This window comes from Hypanus sabinus, chromosome 2, assembly GCF_030144855.1.
Source record: "Hypanus sabinus isolate sHypSab1 chromosome 2, sHypSab1.hap1, whole genome shotgun sequence".
NCBI classification, from domain to species: Eukaryota; Metazoa; Chordata; class Chondrichthyes; order Myliobatiformes; family Dasyatidae; genus Hypanus; species Hypanus sabinus.
This window is the reverse complement of record NC_082707.1, coordinates 166,138,809-166,166,775: the sequence shown is the minus strand read 5'-3', so window position 1 is coordinate 166,166,775 and position 27,967 is coordinate 166,138,809. Positions and strand designations below refer to the sequence as shown.

At 46.3% G+C, this 27,967-nt stretch overlaps 1 long non-coding RNA gene across 1 annotated transcript; it reads left to right on the top strand.

Annotated features, from left to right (window-relative positions):
• Positions 1 to 16,357: 16,357 nt before the first annotated feature.
• Positions 16,358 to 26,735, top strand: LOC132386445 (uncharacterized). Its single transcript, XR_009509539.1, has 3 exons — positions 16,358 to 16,839; positions 20,137 to 20,352; positions 22,763 to 26,735. It is a non-coding gene; the product is annotated as an uncharacterized LOC132386445 (long non-coding RNA).
• The last annotated feature ends 1,232 nt before the right edge of the window (positions 26,736 to 27,967 follow it).

Genomic DNA, 27,967 nt, shown 5'->3' with positions numbered 1-27,967 from the left:
TTTTAGATCAGCACTTTTAGTACAGCACACAGTTGGCATTGCTGCCACAGTCTAGCCACCCAGTTTCCATCCTGAGCTTGAGTGCTTCCTGTCAGGGGTTTCACGTTTCCCCAGGAGCAGTTTTCTCTTGTGTTTCACATCACATGTTGTGCTGGTTACTTCATTAGTAGACCACAATGAATAACACTGCTGCTAAGAGAAACACGGGGCAGTTGACAAGACAGAGAAACAAGCGATGAGTATGCTTAATGAGTTCACAAACTAGGCATTCTTCTATACTGCAAAATATTACAAGCATGAAGCATGAAAATTCCTCAATGGAAGGTTAAGGGGTCCACTTAAGTTGTTTTATGTGAAGTTTTATTTTCTGCAGTGGGCTTGAGATCACCAAGAACCTGTGGATTGTGAGTGTGTGGTTTGAAAAAGCAAGCAGGCCATCAAGATTTTCAGCAGCTTGAGATCACGAGAGCCATTGGCATGTGGATTCTGAGTGTATGATCTGAAAAGTGCAATCACAGCCAGTTGGGTCATTATGCACTTAGCAAGGGCCAGTAAGAAGAAGTGAGGTTTAAGAGGGGTGGCCATAGTGGGCGCAGCCACTGTAAGTGGGTCAGTGTTTGACAGGAGATTCTGTGGACGTGAACAGACATCCAGATGCTATATTGCCTCTGGATAGCAATGGCCTATCTCTACTCCCTTTCTTGTATAAGGGAGCAAAATCCGCAACCCTCCAATCCTCCAGAAGCTCTCCCGTCCCCATTGATGATGGAAAGATCATCGCCAGAGGCTCAGCAATCTCCTCCCTTGCCTTCCACAGTAGCCTGAGATATATCTTGTCTGTTCCCGGTGACTTATCCAACTTGATGCTTTCTAAAAGCTCCAGCACATCCTCTTTCTTAATGTCTATATGCTCAAGCTTTTCAGTCCACTGTAAGTCATCCCTACAATCACCTAGGTCTTTTTCGTAGTGAATACTGAAGCGAAGTATTCATTAAGTACCTCTGCTATCTTCTCCAGTTCCATACACACTTTTCCACTGTCATACTTGATTGGTCCTATTCTCTCACGTCTTATCCTCTTGCTCTTCACATACTTGTAGAATGCCTTGGGTTTTCCTTAATGCTGCTCGCCAAGGCCTTATTATGGCCCCTTCTGGCTCTCCTAATTTCATTCTTAAGCTCCTTCCTGCTAGCCTTATAATTTTCTAGATCTCTATCATTACCTAGCTTTTTGAACCTTTCATAAGCTATTCTTTCCCGCATCACTAGATTTTGAACAGCCTTTGTACACCATGGTTTCTGTACCTTACTATCCTTTCCCTGGTTCATTGAAATATTCCTATGCAGAACATCATGCAAATATCCCCCAGACATTTGCCACATTTCTGCTGTACGTTTCACTGAGGACATCTGTTCCCAAGTTATGTTTCCAAGTTCCTGCCTGATAACTTCATATTTCCCCTTACTCCACTTAAACTCTTTACAGACTTTTCTGCTCTGATCCCTCTTCAATGCTGTGGTAAAGGAGATAGAATTGTGATCACTATCTCCAAAATGCTCTCCCACTGAGAGACCTGAGAAATGACCAGGTTCATTTCCCAATACCAGATCAAGTACACTCTCTCCTCTTGTAGGCTTATCTACATATTGTGTCAGGAAACCTTCCAGAACACACGTAACAAACCCCACTCCTTGCTGTAGGTAGATGCCAATCAATATTGGGGAACTAAAATCTCCCACCATGACAACTCTGCTATTATTGCATCTTTCCAGAATCTATCTCCCTATCTGCTCCACAATGTCACTGTTAGTATTGGGTGGTCTATATATATATAAAAAAAAACACCCAGTAGAGTTATTGACCCTTTCCTGTTCCAAACTTCCACCAACAGAGACTCAGTAGTCAATTCCTCCATTGACATCCTCCTTTTCTGCAGCCGTGACACTATCTCTGATCAACAGTGCCACGCCCCCACCTCTTTTGCCTCCCCGCCCCCCCCCCCATCCTTTCTGAAACATCTACAGCCTGGCACTCTAAGTAGACATTCCTGCCCCTGAACCATCCAAATCTCTGTTATGGCCACAACATCATAGCTCCCAGTACTGATCCACACTCTAACTCATCCGCTTTATTCATAATATTCCTTATATTAAAATAGACACATCTCAAACCATCAGTCTGAGCGTATCCCTTCTCTATCACCTGCCTATCTTCCTTCACACACTGTCTACAAGTTTTCTCTATTTGTGAGCCAATCACCCCTTCCTCCCATTTCTTCAGTTTGGTTCCCACCCCCCCAGCAACTCTAGTTTAAACTCTCCCCAATAGCCTTGGCAAACCTCCCTGCCAGGGTATTTGTCCCCCTTGGATTCAAGTGCAACTCGTCCTTTTTGTCCAGGAAACGCCTGCCCCAAAAGAGGTCCCAATGATCCAGAAATCTGATTCTCTGCCCCCTGCTCCAATCCCTCAGCCATGTATTTATCCTCCACCTCACTCTATGTCATAACATGGACATTGGGAACAGACCCAAATGCAAGACACAGACACTGAAGTACTAGGGAAAGTGGGACCTGGTGTGTCAGAAAGCAAGGGAAGAGGGACCTGGACTGGAACCTGACTCGGAGCCTTGGACCCAGACTTGGACACGGAATGACAATCCATTCAAGTAGTGGCAAACGGCCTGCCTACTGAGCCTTGGACTCGAGCACGGGAATACCGAACACAGAGCCGGGACCCTTCCTTGGGAACAGGATGTAGGGCCTGAGCTTTACACAGTCAGGACCCCTCCTTGGGGACAGGATATAGGGCCGGGACTCATACACAGACACTAAACACAAGGACACAAAGAGACAGTGCCAAACTCAATGATAGATAGTTCCTTCTGTTAGCGAGGCAAGGCTCCAGTCTCACTCCAGCAGCTGAACTTGACAGCGATACAGGCGAGGACGCAGGCATGGGTAGCAGAAAGAAGGGGAAGGGAAGGGAACAGTCCAGCCTCAGGGTAATAGCAAAGACAGCCTGACAAGACAAACCCCGGTGAGGACAGGATATTGACAAGATGAACCCCACAGAGGCGAGGACAGGGAGGGACAGATCCAACCGCAGGGTAACAGCAAAGACAAACCCGACAGAGGCGAGGACAGGACACTGACGAGACAAACCAGCACCCACACTTGTAGGGTCACTTATAGTCCTGGCCTCAAGACGAGAATCTGGTGCCTATGATTAAACCAAAATGAAACGAGGAACAGCCAGAAGACCTGGCGTCTGGAGTCCACAGACCGAACCATGAACTGGAACGCGGACATCATGGACTGGACCATGACACTCTATTCTTATATGCACTGTCGTGTAGCACTGGCAGTAAAACCGAAATTACTACCTTTGAGGTCCTGCTTCTCGACTTCCTCCTAACTCCCTGTAGTCCATTTTCAGGACCTCCTCCCTTTTCCTACCTATGTTGTTGGTACCAATATGTACCATGACATCTAGCTGTCACCTTCATACTTTTGGATATCGTGGATGTGATCAGAAACATCCCAGACCCTGGCACTTGGGAGGCAAACTACCATCCTTTTTTCCTGTATCCACAGAATTGCCTGTCTGACCCTCTAACTATAGTGTCCCCTATCACTGCTGCCATCCTCTTCCTTTCCCTACCCTTCTGAGCCACAGGGCCAGACTCTGTGCCAGAGGTGTGGCCACTGTTGTTTCTCCCAGGTAGTTCATCTTCACCCACCCCCCGCCCCCCAGCTGTAATCAAACAGGAGTACTTATTGTTAAGGGGGACAGCCACAGGGGTACTCTCTAGTGTCTGACTTTTGCCCTTCCCTCTCCTGACTGTTACTGGGTCTCCTGAGGCCCCAGAGTGACTACTTGCATATAGCTCCTCTCTATCACCTCCTCTCTTTCCCTGACCAGACAAAGGTCTTTGAGCTGCATCTCCAGTTCCCTAACCCGGTCCCTAAGGAGCTGCAGCTCAACACACTTGGTGCTGATGTGGGAGGCTGGGAGGCTCCTGGACATCCCACACCTGACACCGAGCACAGAACACCAGCCTCGCAGACATACTTCCTACTCCTATCCTTCACAAGTAACTTACCTCGCCTCAACCCATTATCGCCCAAGTCCCATTGAGCCAAAGCCCTCCTACGCCGACGCCCGCTCTATAAAGACGTCTTCTTTTTTAATTCTTCCCACCGGCCTAACTCGCTGACGATCGTATGCCTGCTCAGTCATGCCTCAATCAAACCACTGAAGAAAAAATGATATCCTCTTAGGTTCTTCCCGCCGTTCTAACTCGCTGACATCCACACACCTGTGCAGTCGTGCCGTGACCCTTAGAAGCAGGTGAGGAATCCTTGTGGGTAGAGTTAAGAATCTGCAAGGGTAAAATAACCCTGATGTCCTCCAAATTGTAGGCAGGGTATAGGATACAAATTACAATAGGAGATAGAATAGGCATATAGGCACAATAGTCATGGGGGGTTTCAATATGTAGGTAGATTGGGAAAATCAGCTTGGTGCTGGATCCCAAGGGAAGGAATTTGTAGAATGCCTGTGAGATGGCATTTTCGAGCAGCTTGTGATTGAGCCCACCAGGGAAAAGGCTATTCTGGATTAGGTGTTAAGTAATGAACCAGATTTGATTAGGGAGCTTCAGGTGAAGGAACCTTTAGGAGGCACTGATGATAAGATTATAGAATTAACCCCGTAGTTTGAGAGGGAGAAGCTAAAGTCAGATGTATAGATATTACAGTACAGTAAAAAGAACCACTGAGGCATGAGAGAGCAGCTGATCAAGGCTGATTGGAAGGAGACAATAGCAGGAGTGATGGCAGAACAGCAATGGCTTGAGTTTCTGGAAGCAATTCAGAAGACACAGGATAGATAAATTCCAAAAATGAAGTATTCTAAAAGGAGGATGTGGCAACTGTGGCTGTTAAACTGTGGAAGTTAAAGACAGCATAAACACAAAAGAGAGGGCATATAATGGAGCAAAATAAATAGTGGGATGTTAGAGGATTGAGAAACTTCTAAGAACAGAATCAACTAAAAAAAGTAAAAGGAGATAAAAAATGAAATATGAAGGTAAGTTAGCCAACATATAAGAGGATATAGATTATTTCAGATATATAAAGAGTAAAAGAGACCTGAGAGTGGATATTGGACCACTAGAGAAGTAATGGGGGAACAAAGAAATGATGAACCAACTTAAGTATTTCAATGTTCACTGTGGAAGACACTTGCAGTATTCTAGAAATTTGAGTGCCAAGGGCATAAGTGAGTGTAGTTGCTATTAGTAAGGAGAATGTGTTTGGGAAGCTGGAAGGTCTAAAGGTAGATAAGTCACCTGGACCAGATGGACTACACCCCAAGGTTATGAAAGAGGTGGCTGAAGAGTGTGGCGGCTTAGCAATGATATTTCACTAATCAATAGATCCTGGAATGGTTCCAGAGGGATGGAAAGTTGCAAATGTCACTTCACGCTTTAAGGGAAATTATAGCTCATTTACAACACACATAAATGCTGGAGGACCTCAGCAGGTCAGGCAGCATACAGGGCCCTAACCCACCTGGACAAAAAAGACACACACGTTCAGATGCTGTTCATAGACCAGTTCAGCATTCAACAGAATCATCCCTCAGAAACTGATTGGAAAGCTGAGCCTATTGGGCCTGAACACCTCCCTCTGCAACTGGATCCTAGACTTCCTGACTGGGAGACCTCAGTCAGTCTGCATCGGGAGCAGCATCTCCAACACCATTACACTGAGCACGGGGGGCCCCCAGGCTGTGTGCTCAGCCCACTGCTGTTCACTCTGCTGACCCACAACTGTGCTGCAACACACAGCTCGAACCACATCATCAAGTTCGCCGATGACATAACCGTGGTGGGTCTCATCAGCAAGAACAATGAGTCAGCATACACAAAGTAGGTGCAGTGGCTAACGGACTGGTGCAGAGCCAACAACCTGTCTCTGAATGTGAACAAAACAAAAGATGGTTGTTGACTTCAGGAGAGCAGGGAGCGACCACTCCCCACTGAACATCAACGGCTCCTCAGTAGAGATCATTAAGAGCACCAAATTTCTTGGTGTTCACCTGGCGGAGAATCTCACCTGGTCCCTCGACACCAGCTCCATAGCAAAGAAAGCCCAGCAGCATCTCTACTTTCTGTGAAGACTGAGGAAAGTCCATCCCCCACCCCCCATCCTCATCACATTCTACAGGGGTTGTATCGAGAGCATCCTGAGCAGCTGCATCACTGCCTGGTTCAGAAATTGCACCATCTCAGATCGCAAGTCCCTGCAGCGGATAGTGAGATCAGCTGAGAAGATCACTGGGGTCTCTCTTCCCGCCATTACAGACATTTACACTACACACCACATCCGCAAAGGAAACAGCATTATGAAGGACCCCATGCACCCCTCATAATCTCTTCTCCCTCCTGCCGTCTGGGAAAAGGCTCTGAAGCATTTGGGCTGTCACAACCAGATTATGTAACAGTTTCTTCCCCCAAGCTATCAGACTCCTCAATACTCGAAGCCTGGACTGACACCTTGCTCTATTGTCCTGTTTAGTATTTATTTTAATGCCTGCACTGTTTTGTGCACTTTACACAATCCTGGGTAGGTCTGTAGACTAGTGTAGTTTTCTGTGTTGTTTTTTATGTAGCTCAGTCTAGTTTTTGTACTGTCATGTAACACCATGGTCCTGAAAAACATTCTCATTTTTACTATGCACTGTACCAGCAGTTATGGTCGAAATGACAACAAAAGTGACTTGACTTGACTTGAATTTCTACAGTCGGCCCTCTTTATCCACGGGGGTTTCGTTCCAGGACCCTCCGCGGATACCAAAAAACGCAGATGCTTAAGTCCCTTATTTACCCTGTCTCAATGCGGGTGCACTTTGGGACATAGGGGAGCTCAGACCTGCCACCCATGGCTGCTGCTGAATCCAGTGTTTTTGTTCCGTTGATGGAAAATGATCACAATTGAAAATAAAGTGGAAATAATAAAGCAATCAGAAAGAGGTGAAACACCATCGGTCATTGGAAAAGCATCGGACAATTTTAAAGGATAAAGTGAGAATAATGGAGGATGTGAAAGGTCCTGTCCCAATGAAAGCTACAATTATTACTAAGTAACACAGTGGTTTAATTATTGAAATACATACGTTTCTTAAGTGTTTTATATGCATTGAAAGGTAAAATATATACTATATACTAAGACAAACGTTAGACTAACTGAAGCTAAATAATACCGGATGTACCTTTTCTGACCTGTGTACAAATCTGACTTAAAGACTGCCTGTACTTTAAATCATCTCTAGATTACTTATAGTACCTAATATAATGTAAATGCTATGTAAATAGTTATACTGTACTGGTTAGGGAATAATGACAAGAAAAAAAGTCTGTACATGCTCAAACAGCGAGTGCTGGAGAGAGAACTTCCGGGTTGCTCCGATCCGCAGTTGGTTGAATCCGTGCATATGGAACCCGCAGATAAGGAGGGCCAACTGTACTGGAATGCATCAATTAGTATACACTAAATACTTGCAAAAAAAATCCCAGGAGGAAACAAAAAAAAGTATATACTTAAAAGTATATACTTCATACATTTTATTTATTGCTCCCAATTCTTATCTTAGCTGCTATGATGTGCTGTGAAGATTTTTTTTGCTGATTTTCTTTTTCATTGATGTGGTAACGTACACTAACAGACTGATAGTGAAGATCAGAAATCACCTTTTACTTAAATAGATATGCAACTTTTGGTCGTTTATAATAAGCATGTCTTTTAAAAAAAATAACTGAAGCTTTTTATTTAAGAGCAATAAGCGATGCACCTGGTAATTGGCCTCTTAAATTTTCCTTAACTCATTACAATATTTTCCAGTCATGCTCATTAACTGATCAAAATCTTCACTGCTGGACGGCTGCTTATTTGTCATGATCTTAAAACAATGCTGGAAAATACAATTACAGACAGACAGACATACTTTATTGATCCCAAGGGAAACTCGGTTTCGTTAGTCACACCAACCAAGAATAGTGTAGAAATATAGCAATATAAAACCATAAATAATTAAATAATACGTAAAATTATTCCAAGTGGAAATTAGTCCAGGACCAGCCTATTGGCTCAGGGTGTCTGACACTCTGAGGGAGGAGTTGTAAAGTTTGATGGCCTCATGCAGGAATGACTTCCTATGACGCTCAGTGTTGCATCTCGGTGGAGTGAGTCTCTGGTTGAATGTACTCCTGTGCCTAACCAGTACATTATGGAGTGGATGGGAGTCATTGTCCAAGATGGCATGCAACTTGGACAGCATCCTCTTTTCAGACACCACCATCAGAGAGTCCAGTTCCACCCCCACAACATCACTGGCCTTACAAATGAGTTTGTTGATTCTGTTGGTGTCTGCTGCCCCAGCGCACAACAGCAAACATGATAGCACTGGCCACCACAGACTCGTAGAACATCCTCAGCATCGTCTGGCAGATGTTAAAGGACCTCCGTCTCCTCAGGAAGTAGAGACGGCTCTGACCCTTCTTGTAGACAGCCTCAGTGTTCTTTGACCAGTCCAGTTTATTGTCAATTTGTATCCCCAGGTATTTGTAATCCTCCACCATGTCCATATCGACCCCTTGGATGGAAACAGGGGTCACTGGTGCCCTAGCCCTCCTCAGGTCCACCACCAGCTCCTTAGTCTTTTTCACATTAAGCTGCAGATGATTCTGCTCGCACCATGTGACGAAGTTTCCCACCTTAGCCCTGTACAGTCTCATCTCCCTTGCTGATGCATCCAACTATGGCATTAATGGTATAATGCCAAGTCATTGATATTTAAACATTTGAAAGAACTATTGACAGCCTACCAAAAACTTTAAAAAGATCATCTGAAAGAATTTTGTTGAGTTCATGTAGTGCTTCATTTAATGCCTTTTCTACCCCATTGAGAGATGCAGAATTATCTTTCAGGATCTTAATGAACTCCGTGTTGGATAGGAAACACAGACCTGTGTCCACTGGAAGTCCCAGATCAGTGATTGGTCCAAGAAGTCCTTTGCTGGGATCCAAGTACATTCTTCTGGACTATAAACTTCCCAGTCCAAAGGTACTGGACCTTATCTCATAGTCGGTGAGATGCCAGGAGACGCCGCACTGCACAGACAAGGGAACCATCTATCATGCAGGGAGGAGGGTGTCGGGGTCCAGTCCAGAGCCCGCATTCCGGGTCTTGATCTGATCCGCAGACTCCTGACTCCGGGTCTTGCAGCTGTCTGTCCCATCACCCTTGAGCCAGTTAGGATCCTCCTGGCTTTAGGAGTCACACCTGTGGCCAATTCAGCTGCAGGTGTTTATTAGGGGCCTTGGGACTGAGACCAGGCGGGTGGTCGTTTTGTTCCATATCCTGCTCTGTCTCCTGCCCTCTGCCGGCTTCGTACTCTGCTCCATATCCTGTTTACCCTGCCCAGATTCTGACCTGCTCTGTATTTGTTTTGTCCAGGTTGGTCTTGTTCCCCTGCTTTTTCCCGTATGCGCCGGTCCTGCTGCTCCGCCTGTTTTGCCTTGCTCGCTCTGTCTGCCTGCCTGCCTCTCCCGAGTTACCTGGGGATCATGGCTGTCGTGGTGGTCATCCTGGACCTAGTCCTCGTTCTACCCCTTTGCCTCTGTCAGGCAGGTCTGGCTGGACTGCTGCCGCCCAGCAGCGTGTACTGCCCTTTGCCTCCGTTGGGCAGGCCCGGCAGGGTGTTCTGCCCCCCCCCACCCACTTCCGATGGGTTATGCCCCACACCTGCCTAGGAGTCTGCGTCTTGCCCAGGCCTCCGTGTTTCCACCTGGGAGGCGGCCCTACCCGGGACATATGCGGCCCGCCCGGTGGGGGCTCTCCTCCAGTCAAGCAATGTACCTCAAGACCCCGCCTTTTGCCGGAACTCCGGGATCCTGCTCCGCCTCCCTCGCCGGAACTCCAGGAGCCTGCTCCGCCTGCCCGACTAAGACTCTGTCTGCCTGAACCCCAGCATTACCCCTTGCATGCCATGGCATCCCCCTCCTGTCCTACCCCTAGTACTTCAGCACCTGCATCCTGCACTTGGGTCCATTCCTGTCCCCATTCCTGACAGAAGGGGATGTGGGGTGACTGGAGCCAAGGGAGAGGTAGTAACTGGATCTGGGAAACATGGGTGGATCGTCAGTGTTGCTGTTAGACACAATATATATGACACCTTGTTGACAGCCTTTTCCACTACGAATGGTCCCACGTAGCGCAGTGCCAATTTATGGCTCCCATCTTTCAGGGGAAGATCCCTCGATGCCAACCAGACCTTCTCCCCTGGCTTGAATGGCCTTTACCTGTCGATAGAGCCGATCGGCCTGCCGGGAATGTTGTCTTTGGGCATGTAGCAGGGAAGCCCTGGCTTATTTTCAGGTGTGCTGGTAGCGCTGGATCAGCTGTTCACAGCAAGTTCACAGATGGCGGCCGTGAGTGTGGAAATCGCAGACACCTGAGTCTGATTGTCTGTAGTGAGCAGTTGAACAGTTGCAGATCGGGATGATACCTGTTCCTCCAAGTGAGACTGGGCTTGTTGGCACAAGATTATCTGCCTCATTGCCTCTAACTCCACTGAGAACAGATTCCGTTGCCTGTAGCTCACCTCCTACCTGATGAATGAATCTCATGGCCAAAGTCAGCTGCTCTCTCTCTACTGGGCCCGTCTTTGTGTGGTTGAGACTTGCTGTCACCAGGTTTGGATGTGGCCCAAGTGCGGAGTGAGAGACACTGACACCAGTTGATAGTTCAGACTTTAATGCCAACAGTGTTAAAGGGAAAATAAAACAATTCTCTGGTTCCACTGGTAAGATGTTGGTAAGAGTTGTTCAGAGACTTCAAGCTGGCCTGGTTGAAATCTCCTGCAGTGACTGGAAAATCATCAAGGTGCACTGTTTTGTGCTTGCTGACTATGTTGCTCAGTTCCTCCAGAGCCTGCCTGAGGTGGAATGTACTCTATCAGGATGATGGGAGAAAACTCCACGGGCAGATAAAACGAATGATTTGTCCACTGGATGTTTCAGGTCGGGTGAGTAGGACTGAAGCAGAACTGCCATGTTTGAGCACTATGATGAGTTCATCATAAAGCACACTCAACCTCCTCTGCCTTTTTAAAAAAAAATAAATAAAAATAAAAATAAAATGAACTGTCCAGTCTTTTGCAGAAAATGGTGAAGCTATTGAGCTGCAGTGCCATGTCTGAAATGGCAGATGTGAGCCACGGTTCCGTGAAGAAAAGTACACAGCTGTCCCTCGTGACCCCCTGGTACTGCAATTTTGCTCTGATGTCTTCAATTTTATTTTCCAAAGGCTGTACATTCACCAGCAGGATAGGCAGGAATGAATATCTTAAAGCCTTTGCACTTCAACTGAACTTGTACACCACACAGCTTCCCTACTTCGGTTTTATTAAAGGACAATTGCACTTGCGACCTGAGTCTGCTGTCTGAGGTTCGTCAATTTTGTGTATTGATAGATTTTTTTAGACATCTTAAAATGATTCTCTTACTGAAGTACCCATGGCTATGACCGTGGATTTAAGCTGCATTAGTCCAATATGGGAATATTTGATGATTTCTATGGGGCTGCATGCAAACATTTAATGGCGCCATCTTGAAGATAATCCCAGGAGAACATTTTCTGAGATCGTCAAAACACCCTGTCTGGCACCAACGATCATAGTCCAACAGTCAAAGTCACTTAGATCACATTCCTACCCCATTCTGATATCTGGTCTGAACAACAACTGAAAATCGTGACAATGCCTGCATGCTTCTATGCATTGAGTTGCTTCCACATGGTTAGCTGAGATATCTGCATTATTTATGAGGTGGAAAAGTGACAAGAATTAATTGAGCTGATCATGATATCTTTTAGCACATTTATTGACATGTGGGTAAAACTCACAAGACCAACATTTATTGCTTATCCAGCTATATACAATGAGCTATTTTAAGCATTAGTTCCACAAACCAACTCTAAAATAATTTAATATGATATTGTAGCGGCGTGCTACAAGCAGCGCTAAAATTACGACACGGAGTCGGTAGCTGCAGTCGAAGGAAAAACTTTATTCGAAAACTTCAGCCTCACTTTTAAGCCTCTGTCAACCGGCCCCCCATGGCGAAGAGGCTCCAAAGCTCTGTGCTCGCAAACCCCCGTAGGCTATCTAATTGTGAGTCGGTTCGGATACGCTAGGAAATGAGGCGCTACATAACCCCCCCCCCCCAGAACCGGCGATACACCCCCCAATGTCCACAGCCTGGGCCAGAACCTGCTTGGGAGGTCGGCCTCTGCGCCGAGGCGCCGGAAACTCGGCCGGTTGCGCCAGGTCCACATGGGCCGGCTTGAGGCGGTCCACCGTGAAAACCTCCTCTTTCCCCCCAACGTCCAGCACGAACGTGGACCCGTTGTTCCGGAGCACCATAAACGGCCCCTCGTATGGCCGCTGCAGCGGTGGCCGATGCCCGCCCCTTCGTACAAACACAAACTTACAGTTCCGTAGGTCTTTGGGTACACAGGTCGGGTTCTGCCCATGCTGTGAAGTGGGTATGGGGGCCAGGTTACCGAGCTTCTCGCGAAGTCTGCCCAGGACTGCAGCGGGTTCTTCCTCTTGCCCCCTCGGGGCTGGTAGGAACTCCCCGGGGACGGCCAGGGGCGCGCCGTATACCAACTCGGCCGACGAGGCGCGCAGGTCGTCCTTGGGCGCTGTGCGGATGCCGAGAAGGACCCAGGGAAGCTCGTCCGCCCAGTTGGCTCCTCGCAGGCGGGCCATGAGGGCCGACTTCAGGTGACGGTGGAAACGCTCCACTAGCCCGTTCGACTGTGGGTGGTAGGCAGTGGTGTGGTGCAGCTGAGTCCCCAAAAGGCTGGCCATAGCTGACCACAGGCTGGAGGTGAACTGGGCGCCTCTGTCGGAGGTAATGTGGGCTGGTACACCAAAGCGGGATATCCAGGTGGCGATCAGGGCTCGGGCGCAAGATTCGGAGGCGGTATCGGTGAGCGGGACCGCCTCTGGCCATCTTGTGAACCGGTCCACGATAGTCAGGAGGTAACGCGCTCCGCGCGACACTGGCAGGGGGCCCACGATATCCACATGAATGTGGTTGAAACGCCGGTGGGCGGGATGGAACTGCTGCGGTGGGGCTTTGGTGTGCCGCTGAACCTTGGCCGTCTGGCAGTGCATGCACGTTCTGGCCCATTCACTGACCTGTTTGCGGAGACCGTGCCAAACGAACCTGCTGGAAACCAGCCGGACAGTTGTCCGGATGGAGGGATGCGCCAAGTTATGAATGGAGTCGAAAACACGTCGCCGCCAGGCTGCGGGGACGACGGGATGGGGCTGGCCGGTGGCGAGTAGGGTCCTCTCACCTGGGCCCACGGGGAGGTCCTGGAGCTGCAAACCAGAGACTGCAGTCCTGTAACTCGGAATCTCCTCATCTACCTGCTGTGCCTCTGCCAGTGCCTCAAAGTCTACCCCTTGGGAAAGGGCATGAACGGTAGGGCGAGAGAGCGCATCCGCCACGACATTGTCCTTACCCGAGACGTGCCGGACATCCGTCGTGTATTCCGAGATGTAGGACAGGTGGCGTTGCTGGCGGGATGACCAGGGGTCGGATGCTTTCGTAAACGCAAAGGTAAGCGGTTTGTGGTCCGTGAACGCGGTGAAGGGCCGACCTTCTAGGAAGTACCTGAAATGCCGGATTGCCAGGTAGAGCGCCAACAGTTCCCGGTCGAAAGCACTGTACTTGAGCTCGGGTGGCCGCAGGTGTTTGCTGAAAAACGCCAGGGGTTGCCAGCGACCTGCGATGAGCTGCTCCAGCACCCCACCGACTGCCGTGTTAGATGCGTCCACTGTGAGGGCGGTAGGGGCGTACTAGCATTGCGGCGTCAGCCAAAGCTTCCTTCGTTTGAACGAAAGCGGCGGCGGACTCCTCGTCCCAGGTAATGTCCTTGCTCGGACCCGACATCAGGGCGAACAGGGGGCGCATGATCCGGGCAGCTGAAGGGAGGAAGCGGCGGTAGAAATTGACCATACCTACGAATTCCTGAAGGCCTTTGATCGTGGTGGGTCGGGGGAAGTGGCGGACCGCATCTACCTTAGCGGGCAGAGGGGCTGCCCCGTCTTTAGTAATCCTGTGGCCCAGGAAGTCAATGGTATCAAGTCCGAACTGGCATTTGGCAGGGTTGATTGTAAGACCGTACTCACTCAGTCGGGCGCAGAGTTGACGGAGGTGGGACAGATGCTCCTGACGACTGCCGCTGGCTATGAGGATGTCATCCAAATAGATGAACGCGAAGTCCAGGTCCCGTCCCACCGCGTCCATTAACCGCTGGAACGTCTGTGCGGCATTCTTCAGGCCGAACGGCATGCGGAGGAACTCGAAGAGGCCAAACGGGGTGATGAGAGCCGTTTTGGGGACGTCGTCAGGATGCATCGGGATTTGATGGTATCCCCGGACGAGATCTATCTTGGAGAAGATCCGGGCGCCGTGCAGGTTTGCCGCAAAGTCCTGAATGTGCGGCACAGGGTAACGGTCCGGTGTGGTAGCCTCGTTCAGCCTGCGGTAGTCGCCGCACGGTCTCCAGCCCCCCGTCGCTTTGGGCACCATGTGCAGGGGGGAAGCCCAGGGGCTGTCGGACCGCCGGATGATCCCCAATTCCTCCATTCTCTGGAACTCCTCCTTCGCCAGTCGGAGCTTGTCCGGGGGAAGCCGCCGAGCACGGGCATGGAGGGGTGGTCCCTGGGTCGGGATGTGGTGCTGTACGCCGTGTCGGGGCATGGCCGCTGTGAACTGCGGTGCCAGAACCGATGGGAAATCCGCCAGGACCCTGGTGAAGTCGTTGTCGGACAGCGTGATGGAGCCGAGGTGAGGGGCTGGCAACTGGGCCGCGCCCAGGGAGAACGTCTGAAAGGTCTCGGCGTGTACCAGTCTCTTCCTGGGCAGGTCGACCAGCAGGCTGTGAGCTCGCAAAAAATCCGCACCCAGAAGCGGTTGGGCTACGGCGGCCAGTGTGAAGTCCCACGTGAACTGGCTGGAGCCGAACTGTAGCTGCACCTGACGGGTGCCATAGGTCCTTACTGTGCTGCCATTCACGGCCCTCAGGGGGGACCCGGTGCCCTGCTGCGAGTGTCGTAACTTGTCGGAGGTAAAACGCTGACCTCAGCCCCAGTATCGACCAAAAACCGGCGTCCCGACCTTCTATCCCACACATACAGGAGGCTATCCCGATGGCCAGCCGCCGTAGCCATCAGCGGCGGCTGGCCCTGGCGTTTCCCGGGAACTTGCAGGGCGGGCGACAATGGCGGGCTTCTGCGCCCCACCGCTGGTGGTAGAAGCACCAGTGGTCATTGGGCCGGGGGTTAGTGGGCTCTGCGGCCGGGCCTGGACTGGTTTGCTGCCGGGAGCGTGGCTGGGAGATCTGCGCGATGGACGCCCCGCTCACCTTTTTGGCGTTCCACAGCAAGTCCGCCCGGGCTGCCACCTTCCGGGGGTCACTGAAATCCGCGTCGGACAGCAGCAGGCGTATGTCCTCGGGCAGCTGCTCCAGGAATGCCTGCTCAAACATGAGGCCTGTGTGTCCCTCGGCCAGAGACAACATCTCATTCATTAAAGCCGATGGAGGTCTGTCGCCCAAGCCATCCAGGTGCAGTAAACGGGCAGCCCGCTCGTGCCGTGAGAGTCCGAAAGTCCTGAGGAGCAGGGCTTTGAATTCCGTGTACTTGCCGTCTGCCGGGGGCGACTGTACGAACTCCGCGACCTGGGCCGCTGTGTCCTGGTCGAGGGAGCCCACCACGTAGTAGTAGCGGGAGTCTTCTGAGGTGATCCGGCGAACGTGGAATTGGGCTTCGGCTTGCTGGAACCATAGGTTCGGGCGCTGTGTCCAGAAACCCGGCAGTTTCAACGAAACCGCATGAACAGAGGCGGCGTCGGTCATTTCTGGTCCAAAAATCGTTTGGACCGTCGGGGTCACCAATTGTAGCGGCGTGCTACAAGCAGCGCTAAAATTACGACACGGAGTCGGTAGCTGCAGTCGAAGGAAAAACTTTATTCGAAAACTTCAGCCTCACTTTTAAGCCTCTGTCAACCGGCCCCCCATGGCGAAGAGGCTCCAAAGCTCTGTGCTCGCAAACCCCCGTAGGCTATCTAATTGTGAGTCGGTTCGGATACGCTAGGAAATGAGGCGCTACAATATTTTCTTTTAGGAGCTGAGGTTGGTATAACTTCCTGATATTTTGAGCTGTTAGAATAGCATTGCAGCTTGTGACTTTTTACACTCATTAATCCCAAATGCCATCTTATAGATTTACGTATGGTTACCCATGGCTGTGAGTTTACAAGAATTGTTCTTGCATTCAAAATTACAACTGACAGTCAAAGGAGCAGTGTCAATATGGAGATCCCATATATTATTGAAAATACTTAAATCAAAAGCTATCTATTAATAATTTTGGCTCTCTGCCAAAATGCTTTATATAAACAGACTCTTCACATCTCTCACAATCTACCATGTGTCCTCTCCTACCGCCATTATCTGTCAACAGGGACACTACTGACTGTCCGGCTTTTTATAGGTGCCATCTGAAAACCATCATTGCAGAAAGGGCTGCCAAAGTGCCCAAAAGATTAGAGAAAGATCAAATGGTCAGCCCCACTGGCTGGGAACAAGACTGAAAGTAAGTGGATGGGGAAAAACTGCGGATACTGAAAATCCAAGAAACACGCACAAAATGCCGGAGGAACTCATCAGGCCAGGCAGCATTTATGCAAAACAGTAAGCAGTCGATGTTTCAGACCAAGTCCCTTTATCGGGCTGGGAAAAAAATGAGAAGTTAGAACAAAAAGGCAGGGGGAGGGGAAGAGTACAAGATGGTAGGCGATAGATGAAAATGGGTGAGGGGAGGGTCGAAGTAAAGATCTGGGAAGCTGATGGGTGAAAGAGATGAAGAGCCGGAAAAGGGGGAATCTGATAGGAAACAGTAGACGATCATGGAAGAAAGAGGAGCACCAGAGGGAAGTGATGGGCAGGTAAGAAGATAAGTGAGAAAGGGAAACGGAAATGGAAATGGTGAAGGGGGCAGTTACTGGAAGTTTGAGAAATCAGTGTTCATGCCATCAGGTTAGTGCAGAGGTGTCAAACTCATTTTAGGTCACGGGCCGGATTGAGAAAAATGCGACTTCATGCAGGCCGGATCAGTTGTGCGCGCGTGCGTGCTCCCACAGCTTTCGATGCGTTCATTTTTTCAACCTGCTCTCCTGTGTCTCAGTCTCTGCTATATCTAAAATTATTTCACTTTCCGAATTTCGTTTTTTACGAAGCAGATTGCCTAGCAAGCATTCTTTTTATGATTGGTATTAACTTACAGACGTAGATTACAAGAAAGTAGGCAACGAGAAAGAAACGATGCTATTTCGGCTTTGTTTTGGGAGCCATACCTTTTCCATTAATAAACAGTTTGAAATCAAGCTTTAGCAAACACAAATGTAGACGTAAGGCAAGCACAAGCAATGCACTGGCAGTGCATTGTGGGATTTGTAGTATTAGTGGCGCATGCAATACACCGGCGGGCCAGCTCTAATAGAGAAAAAAATTATTCATTAATGATATTCAGGAAATAAACCAGGGAAACCGAATAAACTCTAAAAACCCTGAAAACCTGGTACCTGAATAAACTCAGCATTAGCCATATAATACGCCGTAGGTGCTTCGATTACTGGGGCCAGCTTTAATACTAATTAGATATTATCTCGCGGGCCGGATTTGGCCCGCGGACCTTGAGTTTGACATATATGGGTTAGTGGGTAACCAGATGGAATATAAGGTGCTGCTCCTCCAACCTGCGCACGCCTTCCCCTACTGCTGTGATGAGGCGACACTCAGTTTGGAGCAGCAGTACCCTATATTCCATTTGGGTAGCCTCCAACCTAATGGCATGGCCAATGTGTCAGTCCATGGCCTCCTCTACTGCCATGATGAAGCCACATTCATACTATAGGAACGATGCACTTCAGTTGGAGCAAGTGCAAAAGAAAATGACTTACAAGGATATTGCTGAGAGTGGAGGGCTTGAGATAGAAGTAGAGATGAGATATGCTGGGACTGTTTTCTCCTGGGGTGAAGCAGACTGGGGGTGACCATACAGAGCTATATAGATTCATGAAGGACATGGATAAGATGCACAGTCTTTGTCCAAAGATAGGAGAATATAAAACCAGACAGCATAGGTTTACATGAGATGACAAAGACTTTAAAAGAACCCAAGAGACAATCTCTTCCACAAAGAGTGATGGTTATATGCAATGAGCTGCAAGAGACGGGTAAAATTTCAGTGTTTAAAAGACACCAACTGCACATTTATTGTACCATAGTTTCAGATGAAATTTATGTATACTCTGCATTTAAGAAAACAATCATGGAATATTATTTTTCCAGGAACCAGAGAATTTCACAATATGTTGCACAGGGCAAGACAAGATTAAATATAAACTAAGTGATATTAGATTAAAGGAACATGAAACAATTAAACTTCTGACCCAACTTTATTTAATAAATTCATTTTACATTATTATTAAGAAGAAAAATACAGATAGGTTTAAAAAGCAAAGAATAATTGACTGGATCAGAGGAGCTTATTATTAGTACGATTTGAGAAACCAAACCAATCCAGTGCTTCAGTACTGCAATTGGTCATTTAGGGGCTGAGATGAAAGTCATCGCATTCTTGTCTACTAAGAACTTCAGCTGTTAATTTTCATTGCTAAACTATCCAACGTTTCCTCCTAGTGGTATAATAAAAAAATTTACCAAATCATAATACATCAGTGGTTCTTAACCTGGGGTCCACAGACCCCTTGGGGCCAGCGGAGTGATTCCAGGGGGTCCATGAACTTGGATGGGGAAAAAACTTGCGTCTTTATACTTGCTAACTGTCATGGTCCAATCTGGCAATCCCCCACCTGGCTATTTACCTCAGGAATTGGGCCTCAATCCCCTCATTTAGTTCCAATCATTCCCAGGTTCCACTAACTACACACACCTGCTTTCCATCAGCAAACGCAGTATAAAAACAAGGAGCTGCCAGTTTGTTGGTCAACTCCGGTGTGAGTAATCTTGTTTCATGGTTCTTAGGACTGCCAGTTCTAAGTCTAGCATTGCTCCTGGATACCAATTCCACACTCGCTACATCAAGAACGCCTCCTGACTCTGCCTCCGCGCCTGTGTCTGCACTTGGGTTCATCCGCAGCCCTGTCCTTGCAACACTAACCTTTAACTGAAGTTGTAGTTTCTTCAATTATAAATGTAGGCAACAAATCACAGTAGTATTAGCAGTACCTGTGACTTTGTCACCGGTACAAATCACAGATATTTTCATATCACATTACAGTTGTTTTGAATATCTCCAAAATATCATTTACGGCACACTAATCTTTATTTTGAAATTACAGTAGCTATTAGACCTGCTGCTAGATCAGATGCGATTGGCATCTTCCTGTCTGCAGACACTCATACTGTGTAGCTGGCAACGATCGGGCAGCCCTGTTCCTTGCAGTCATTCAGCATCCAAACCTGAAGTTGCATGTTCTCATTTCTGTGACACAGATATCTACATCGTTCTCCATTATTTGTTATCTACAATTGCTTTTTGATCAATGCATAGGAGAATGAGTTGCTTTTACTGTTTGTTAAAGTTTTGCAAAACTGGGCCGTTCAAATGAGAATTCTTACTGTCCCGTAAGGCCGTGTGTCCTTTTGTGATGCCGTGCAACTTCATGTGCCGACTTCTAGGACACAAAGACTGGGCTACTGCAGTAGTTCTTGTGTCTATCTGAGCACCTAAAGGCCATTAAAAGTGTTAAGCTTTGGATAAATTGTAAAACCTGCCTTATTTTACTTACCTGACATACAAATTTCTTGAATATTTTACTCCTCACTTAATTAACATACAGATTATTTATTTCTTTGCAAGATTATCAAACAAATTATTTTATAACATACAAAAAAATTGAATTTCAAAACTGTCAATTGAATCAAATATTTTATTTTAACTTTATTTATTTTATATTTTTGAAGAGCCAATTTAAGTTGAAATGTTGAAAAGGAAGGATGAGTGATGCACCATCAATAACTCTCGGAGACGGGAGGCGAACGATAGGCTTTTATTAGCTGCAAGAAACGACCACACAACATCCTGGAGACTGAGGGGGGAGCAGTGCCTCCAATTGCCTTCATACCGGGGTCTGTGGGAGGAGCCACAGGAGCAGTCAGCAGAGAGGCATGTCCAGACAGGTATATGTAGTTCACCACAATGATGAAAACTATATATTAGATGGTTTTGAACAGCAACCAATCTGCGATCCAGAGCTTGAGAAGAGACAGCTCATTCAGGTTTGCCAAATGAGTACATAAGGCATTAATCAGTGATAGTTTGGTGTTTTGAGAAGTGCAAAATAACAAACGGGATTGATTGGCAAGTGTAAATTAATAAGGCAGGAGCACGCAGAGTAGCCATTGTTGAAGTGGACAGGGTTAGAGTGGGGATTTTGAGGCTTTAGCTCTTTTCAGCTTCAGGGAGAGGAAGCTTGAGTAACAGAAGGTGAAAAAGCTGTACATAGGTTTTCTTCCTCCAGTTTATTTCATGTTCTTTATACTTGTACTGTTGGACCAATAGGGAGGCCCGGCAGGATAGTTGAATACTGATGTGGGAAGGAGAGGGAGACCTCTAGTGGCCCTGACAACCACACCTGTGAGAAATGCAACCAGCTGCTGCTTCTAACAATCCATATTAAGGAGTTACTGGATAAACTCCAGATCATTTGGGAAGCTGGGGGATAATAGATAGGAAATATAGAGAGGTAGTTACACCCCAGCTGCAGGACTCAGGAAACTGGGTGACAGTCAGGAAAGGAAAAGGCGTTAAACAGCCAGCGCAGAGTACCCTGGTGGCCAACCCCATGAACAACGGGTAACTAAGCAGAGGAAAGAAAGTAAGAGTGGTCAGGTCTCTGGCACTGAGTCTGGCTCTGTGACTCAGAAAGAAGGGGTGGAAGAAGCAAGTGATAGGTAATATGTTACGGGAACAGAAATGAGGTTCTGTGGACGAAAATGAGATTTCCGGATGGTATGTTGCTTCCCGGGTGCCAGGGTCTGGGATATCTTGGATCAAGACTTCAGCATTCTTAAGTGAGAGGGTGCACAGCCAGAGGTCGTGGTCCATGTAGATACCAATCATGAGGTTCTGCAAAGTGAATTAAGGGAGTTAGGAGCTAAATTAAAGGGCAGGACCTCCAGGGTTGTGATCTCAAGATTGCTACCTGTGGCGAAGGAGGGCTTCAAAAGTTTGAATCATTGGGCTCTCTTCCAGGGAAGGTGGGACCTGTACAAAAGGGATGGTTTATACCTAATAGAGCAGGAGGGAATAAAGGGAGAGAGGAGGCGTTACTAGTCAGGGAAAAAGTCACAGCAGTGCTCAGACTGGAGAGCTCATCTAATGAGGCTTTATTAGTAGAACTGAGAAATAAGAAAGGTATAACCACATTATTGGGATTATTTTATAGACCACCCAACAGTCCGTGTAACTTAGAGGAGCAAACTTGTACAGAAATTACAGACTTTTGCAAGAAACATAAGGTTGTGATTGTAGGTGATTTTAACTTTCCACATATGGACTGTCTCCCATACTGTAAATAGGCTGGATGGAAAAGAATCTGTTAAATGTGTTCAGAAAAGTTTCCTTACACAGTACACAGAAGTCCCTACTAGAAAGAGTGCAATACTTGATCTAGTAGAAATTGGGACAAGCAGGTGACAAAAGTTTGTGTAGTGGAACGCTTTGCAACTCATGATCAAAATAGCATTAGTTTCAAAGTAAATATGGAAAAATAGATCTGGCCCATCGGTTGAGATTCTAAATTGGAAAAAGGCCAATTTTGATGGTAACAGAAATGACCTGGCAAGTATGAATTCAGACAGGCTGTTTTCTGGCAAAGGTGTGCCTGGTAAGTGGGAGGCCTTTAAAAGTGAAATTTTGAGAATGCAAAGCTTGAATGTGTGTGCCAGTCAGAATAAAAGGTAAATACAACAGGTTTAGGGAACCAATCACAAACAAGAGAAGATATGCAGATGCTGGAAATCGTTTGGGAAACCTTGATTTTCAAGAGATATTGAGGCCCTGGTGATGCACCATCAATAACTCTTGGAGACGTGAGGCGAGATATAGGCTTTTATTGGCTGGAAGAAAGAACAAGCAGCAATTGACCACCACACTGCATCCTGGAGACTGAGGCCGGGGCTGTGTCTCCAATCGCCTTTATACCGGGGTCTGTGGGAGGAGCCACAGGAGCAGTCAGCGGGGGGGGGGGGGGGGGCGTGTCCAGACAGGTATATGTAGTTCACCACACCTGGTTAAGAAAAAAAGGAAGTGCATATCAGGTATAGGCAGGTAGGAACAAATGAGGCACTTGAGTATAAGAACTGCAAGAAAACACTTAAGAATGAAATCAAGGGGTTTAAAAAAAGGCATGACATTGCCCTAGCAGACAATATGAAGGGGAATCCTAGGGGCTTCTACAGATGTTAAGAACAAAAGGACTACAAGGGACTGAATTGGTCCTCCGGAAGAACAGAACGGCAATCTATGCTTGGAGCCAAAAGACATGGGAGAGATTTTAAATGGATATTTTGCACCTGTATTTTCTAGGGAGATGACACAGAGTCAAGAGAAGTGAGGCAAAGCAGCAGTTAAGTTGTGGAGCCTATACAGATTACGGAGGAGGAGGCGCTGTCCTGAAGCATATGCATAAATCACCAGGGCCTGACAAAGTGATCCCTTGGACCCTGTGGGAAGCAAGTGCAGAAGTTGCAGAGGCCCTAAATATTCTTAATAAAAGAATTAAATAAATGAATATCCATTTTACAACCACACTAACAACAACATGGATCTACAATAAAAATAGTCATGCAGAGAAAAGTTTCAGATTATTATGAATCTCTAACAAGATGGCACCAGCAAACAACCAAACCAATGGTGACGTCCTGCTGACAGTTCACAAACCAACTTCTTTTACTATTTCTTTCAAATATGATTCTACTACTAAGCCGTATGCAATTAGAATCCGTGATTTACATTCTGATAGATCGCTCAATTGATCCCAAAATGCACTAACACTTTGCTGTCTCCGAGGGAGTTCAATGAGGATGGTAGTGGAGTGCGTGGCCTGGATATCTGGTAGCCTGAAGATGGAGCACAAGCTGATGCTGGACTCCATTGCTTCTCTCCACTTGAGGTGTCAAGGGCATGAGCCCATGATTGACTTCATTGTTACATTCTGATTGCGACATCAAGCAAGGTTGAGGTCGACAAGGACGAGAGCGGAGGATAGACGGATATTTGGTGCAGTCTGCCTGAGTTTGACTGGTCTTCCTCGCCCTCTCACTGTGCTGTCAAAGGGAAGTTCAGAAGTTTCAGGATCCACATTGCCAGAATTGATCAGTGAGACTGTTGACTTGTTTTGAGGGACTTCGAGGTTCATGGTGCATGTGTTCCTGGATTCTGAGCAGTTTGAACAGGGTAATTGATGAGCACTGGCGTGTTCCAGCAAAGAATGGTCCTGCAGCCTGTATGGCTGCATTGAACTGAACTAAACTGAGTACTGCTGGTTTGATGCTTGATATTCTATGTGCTGTTCCCTCTTTTCACTGTTTTTTTCACATGTTGGATGTTTTGATATTTTCTTGAATGGATACTGTGGCATTTCTGTGTTTCTTTGTTTCATGACTGCATGCAGGAGGACAAATCTCAGAACTGTATTCTGTAAACGTACAGTCGCGAATTCAACCAACCGCGAATCGAGAAAACCCAGAAGTGCTCTTCCAGTTCTTGTTGTTTGAGCATGACCTTCTTTTACTTGTCATTATTCCCTAAACAATGCAGTATAACAACTATTTTACATAGCATTTACATTGTATTAGCTATTATAAGTAATCTAGAGATGATTTAAAGTATACGGGAGGACATGCATAGGTTATCGTGGATCAGGATTGAAAAAAAACTAAGTTCTCTTACTAAGTAAGTCAGAATAGGTACATCCAGTATTATTTAGCGTCAGTTAGTCAAACATTTGTCTTAGAAAATAGTATATATTTTACCCTTCTATGCTTATAAAACACTTAAGAAATGTATGTATTTCAATAATTAAACCATTGCATTGCTTAGTAATAATTGTAGCTTTCATCGGGGCAGGGCCTTTCTCACTTTATTCTTTAAAATTGTTCCGATCGTTGACTGACTGTAGCCTAACGCTTTTCCAATGACTGATGGTATTTCACCTCTTTCCAATTGCTTTATTATTTCCACTATATTTTCAATTGTGATCATGATTATTTTCATGAACAGAAACACTGCAGATTCAGAGCTCTGCCGGGTCCTAAAGACCACCGCTCTGAGACAGGTTAAATAAGATCCAGGGTTCCACTGTGTCCTAAAGGTTAAATAAGGGACTTGAGCATCCACATTTTTGGTATCCCCAAGGGGTCCCTGAACCAATCCCTCACGGATCAAGAGGGCTGACTGTAGTTTGATATTAAATGTACTTCGAATCTTTGAACATGTACATGACAATCCGACCAATAAAGATACTCATTCAGAGTTTAGGTGTGAGGCATCTAGTTGATCATTCAACAATCTCAAGCATATAGCTGTTCCCACCAACTTGTCATGATGATTTGGAACATGGCATGTTGGAACAGCAGAAAAAACTTCAAAAATTATAGGAGACAAATGTAACACATCTTTCTCCCTCATCTGCTAAATTAGTATTTTGATATTAGTATTAGGGATAAAGGACCTAAGCCCTGATATATCGAGTTGTTTTTGTGAATACCTATTACTGAATTAATCTAGTCTTGGGTGTCTATTTTGGTGTAAAAGGAAAAAGAGTCTGTATCAGAGAGTGGGACAGTTTTCTGCTCCTGGGACTTGTAACAATATTTGCTTAATACAGAGTTTAAATAGATAGACCATTTGCTTTCTTTATATTCTTTGTAGCTAATAAATTCAAACTTTTTGTCACCAACATAAATGTATTTAGGCATGATGTTGTATAGTAAAATTATCACAGGCAAATTCATTCAATATGTCAGATCAGATATAGTAACACATACAATGCTCAGCCCCTACTAACAATCTTCTAGTAATCACTACCAAGAGCATGCAAAATTATATAAGAGGTAGCAACACACAAAATGAGTCAGATCTTTTTTTCCGGAGTATCTATACTCTATAGAAAAAAGTCCTAGAAAAAAGTTTTAAAAGAAATGGGTTTGGAAAGAGGAAATTATCCAGACAATAAAGACAGAGTACTGGAAAAAGGAATCCAGTGGAAAAATGGCTAATATGATTCAACTATATTGGAAAATCCCACAGTGCTAATGATCAAGCTTTTTCTATTTTGCTTCATACTGCTTTCTACATGTGCTGAAAATATGAAAATATATCAAGTTTAAGTGCATTGTCATCTGACTGCAAATATATACAGCCAAACAAAACAACATTCCTCTGAACCATGGTGCACTCAGAAAACTTATCACACACAGTGCGTAAACTGAAATATTACCATAAACACATCAATAAAATACAATTCAAAATGCACGTAGTGAGCAGCACAGGTGAGCTATAAACCCTCCGGTAAGTTTGCAGTGCATGCAGATGTAATGGCTTCTTGGGAGCCAAAGGTGTATTTTTTTCCTGTGTTAAATGTGTTTTTTATAATCATAAGACAATTCTGGACTCCGGGTACTTTGGATACCTCATCAATAAGCTACTCGTTTATCAGAATAGCTGAACGGGGTGTCAGAGGTGCCAACCGGCATGTCAGAGAAGGAGCCAGCTGGTGTGTTGGAGGAGCCAAATTGGGTTCAGAGGAGCTGACCTGGATGCAGACTGTGTTGCTTCCTGCTACTCAAAGGCATTGGAGTTGGTGCATGAAGTCAGCGTGCAATGTAACCATGGGTGATTGTCATGGACATTTCTCTTGGACTTTGATAATGTAAGATGTTGAAGGCCTGCTTTCCTTATCTGGTGATGCGACAGGTGGAGGGACAGCTGTGCAGCCTCAGTTGTAGTGAGGACTGGGCCTCAAGCCATGGGGTTGCCTGATGTTGCAGTCCAGGAGAGGAGGCCCGCGAGGCAGTTTAGCATGGTGTCCGTGCTTGGTTGAGGGCTGGTCTCTCCCATTAGTGCTGGCCTCCGGTGTTCGATTGGTGGAATGACAGGCTGGATTGCTGGAAAGTGTACCATCAATTTGGGGACATCACTCAAAATTTTGGGCTATATGTGTTTTTTTTTTGCATGACTGTTTTTCTCTTGCAAATTAGCAAATTAGAATGTGTTGTGTCTACTTTGCACCTTGGCCTCAGAGGAACGCTGATTCTTTCAGCTGTATCCATGACGTATGGTTGAATAATAATTAAACTTAATTTGATTTGAAACAGTAAACAGCTTGTTGTCCTAGTGACAAGACCTTGATGATGGCAGGGTATTCATTAATCTCACAGCCTGAGGGATGAAGTTGTTAATCAATCTGGCAGTCCTGGTTCTGATGTTCTGTACCTCCTTCCTGATGATAGTGGGTCAAAGAGACTGTGGAATGGGGTGGTACAGATACTCAACAATGCTCCCAGAAAATGCCACAAATGGAGTGGGGGGGGGGGAAGGAGAACCCAGTGATCCTCTTACTAGTTTTTACTATCCTCTGTAGGATCTTGCTCTCTGATGCGGCTTCCATTGCATTCAATGATGCAGCCAGATGGGACATTCTTGATAGTTCTCCTGTAGGAAGTTGTTAGTACGAGGGCAGGGGGCCTTACACAACTCAATCTTCCTGATTAATGTGTAAGTGTCGGGTCCAGGTTAGAAAGCCATTATGTGCACACAAAGAAACTTTGCACTCTTCACTCTCTGCATGTCAGAGCCATTGATGTGCAATGGAGCGTGGTCAACTTCTACCTTTCTTAAGTTCACAATCATCTCTTTTGTCCTGTCCACATTGAGACTCAGGCTGTTGTTCTCACACCATTCGACAAGCCTCTCTAGCACCTCATTGTTGATGAGGCTATAGTATGATCTGCAGTATCATCAGTGAACCTGGTGATGTGGTTTGAGCAGTGCAGTCGTGAGCAGCAGTGGGTTGAGCACACAGTCCTGAAGGCCCCAGTGTTCAGGGAGATGGAGGTTGAGATTTTGCTGCTGACTTGGACTGACTCGCATTGTTCTGTCAAGAAGTCCAAGAACCAATTACAGAAAGATGTGTATACTCTTTGCTTTTAAAAATTTCCGAAACAAATTAAGATCACCAAGAATCATCCAGCAGCAACAATTTGTAGATTACAATTGTTATGTATTTAATATTGCAGTAGCATTTGAGTAATATTGTACTTGTATTAAGTATGTAAGTTGTTATGGATTCAGGCAACAATAAATATGAGTTAGGCAAGGGTTTTTATAACAAATAACATATTTTTTAAACATTGAAAACAAACCCCCCCCCCAAAAGTAAACAAATCACTAACGTAACCGGAAATCAGCTGCTGTGCGGCAGCTTACACAGTTCTTAAAGCGATGTTGCAAAAACTGTTCTTTAAAGTAATATTGCCAAAAGTTCAAAATGCTCACAGTCCATTTAAGGGAGAGACTTTTTAAGACAATTTAAATTCTCTTTCATGTTGTGTTGCTTCAGTTCCCAAAATCGAACTTTTTCCCATGAAGAATTTATGAAACAAAACGGTTTAAAGGCACTGACCTTTCCTTTAAAACACTGTCCTCAATCCTTTCTACTATTTCGTAGGGATTAACACAAGAACAGTCAACGAATTCCTTCCGAACAAGGATCAAACAAGGTCGAACCTG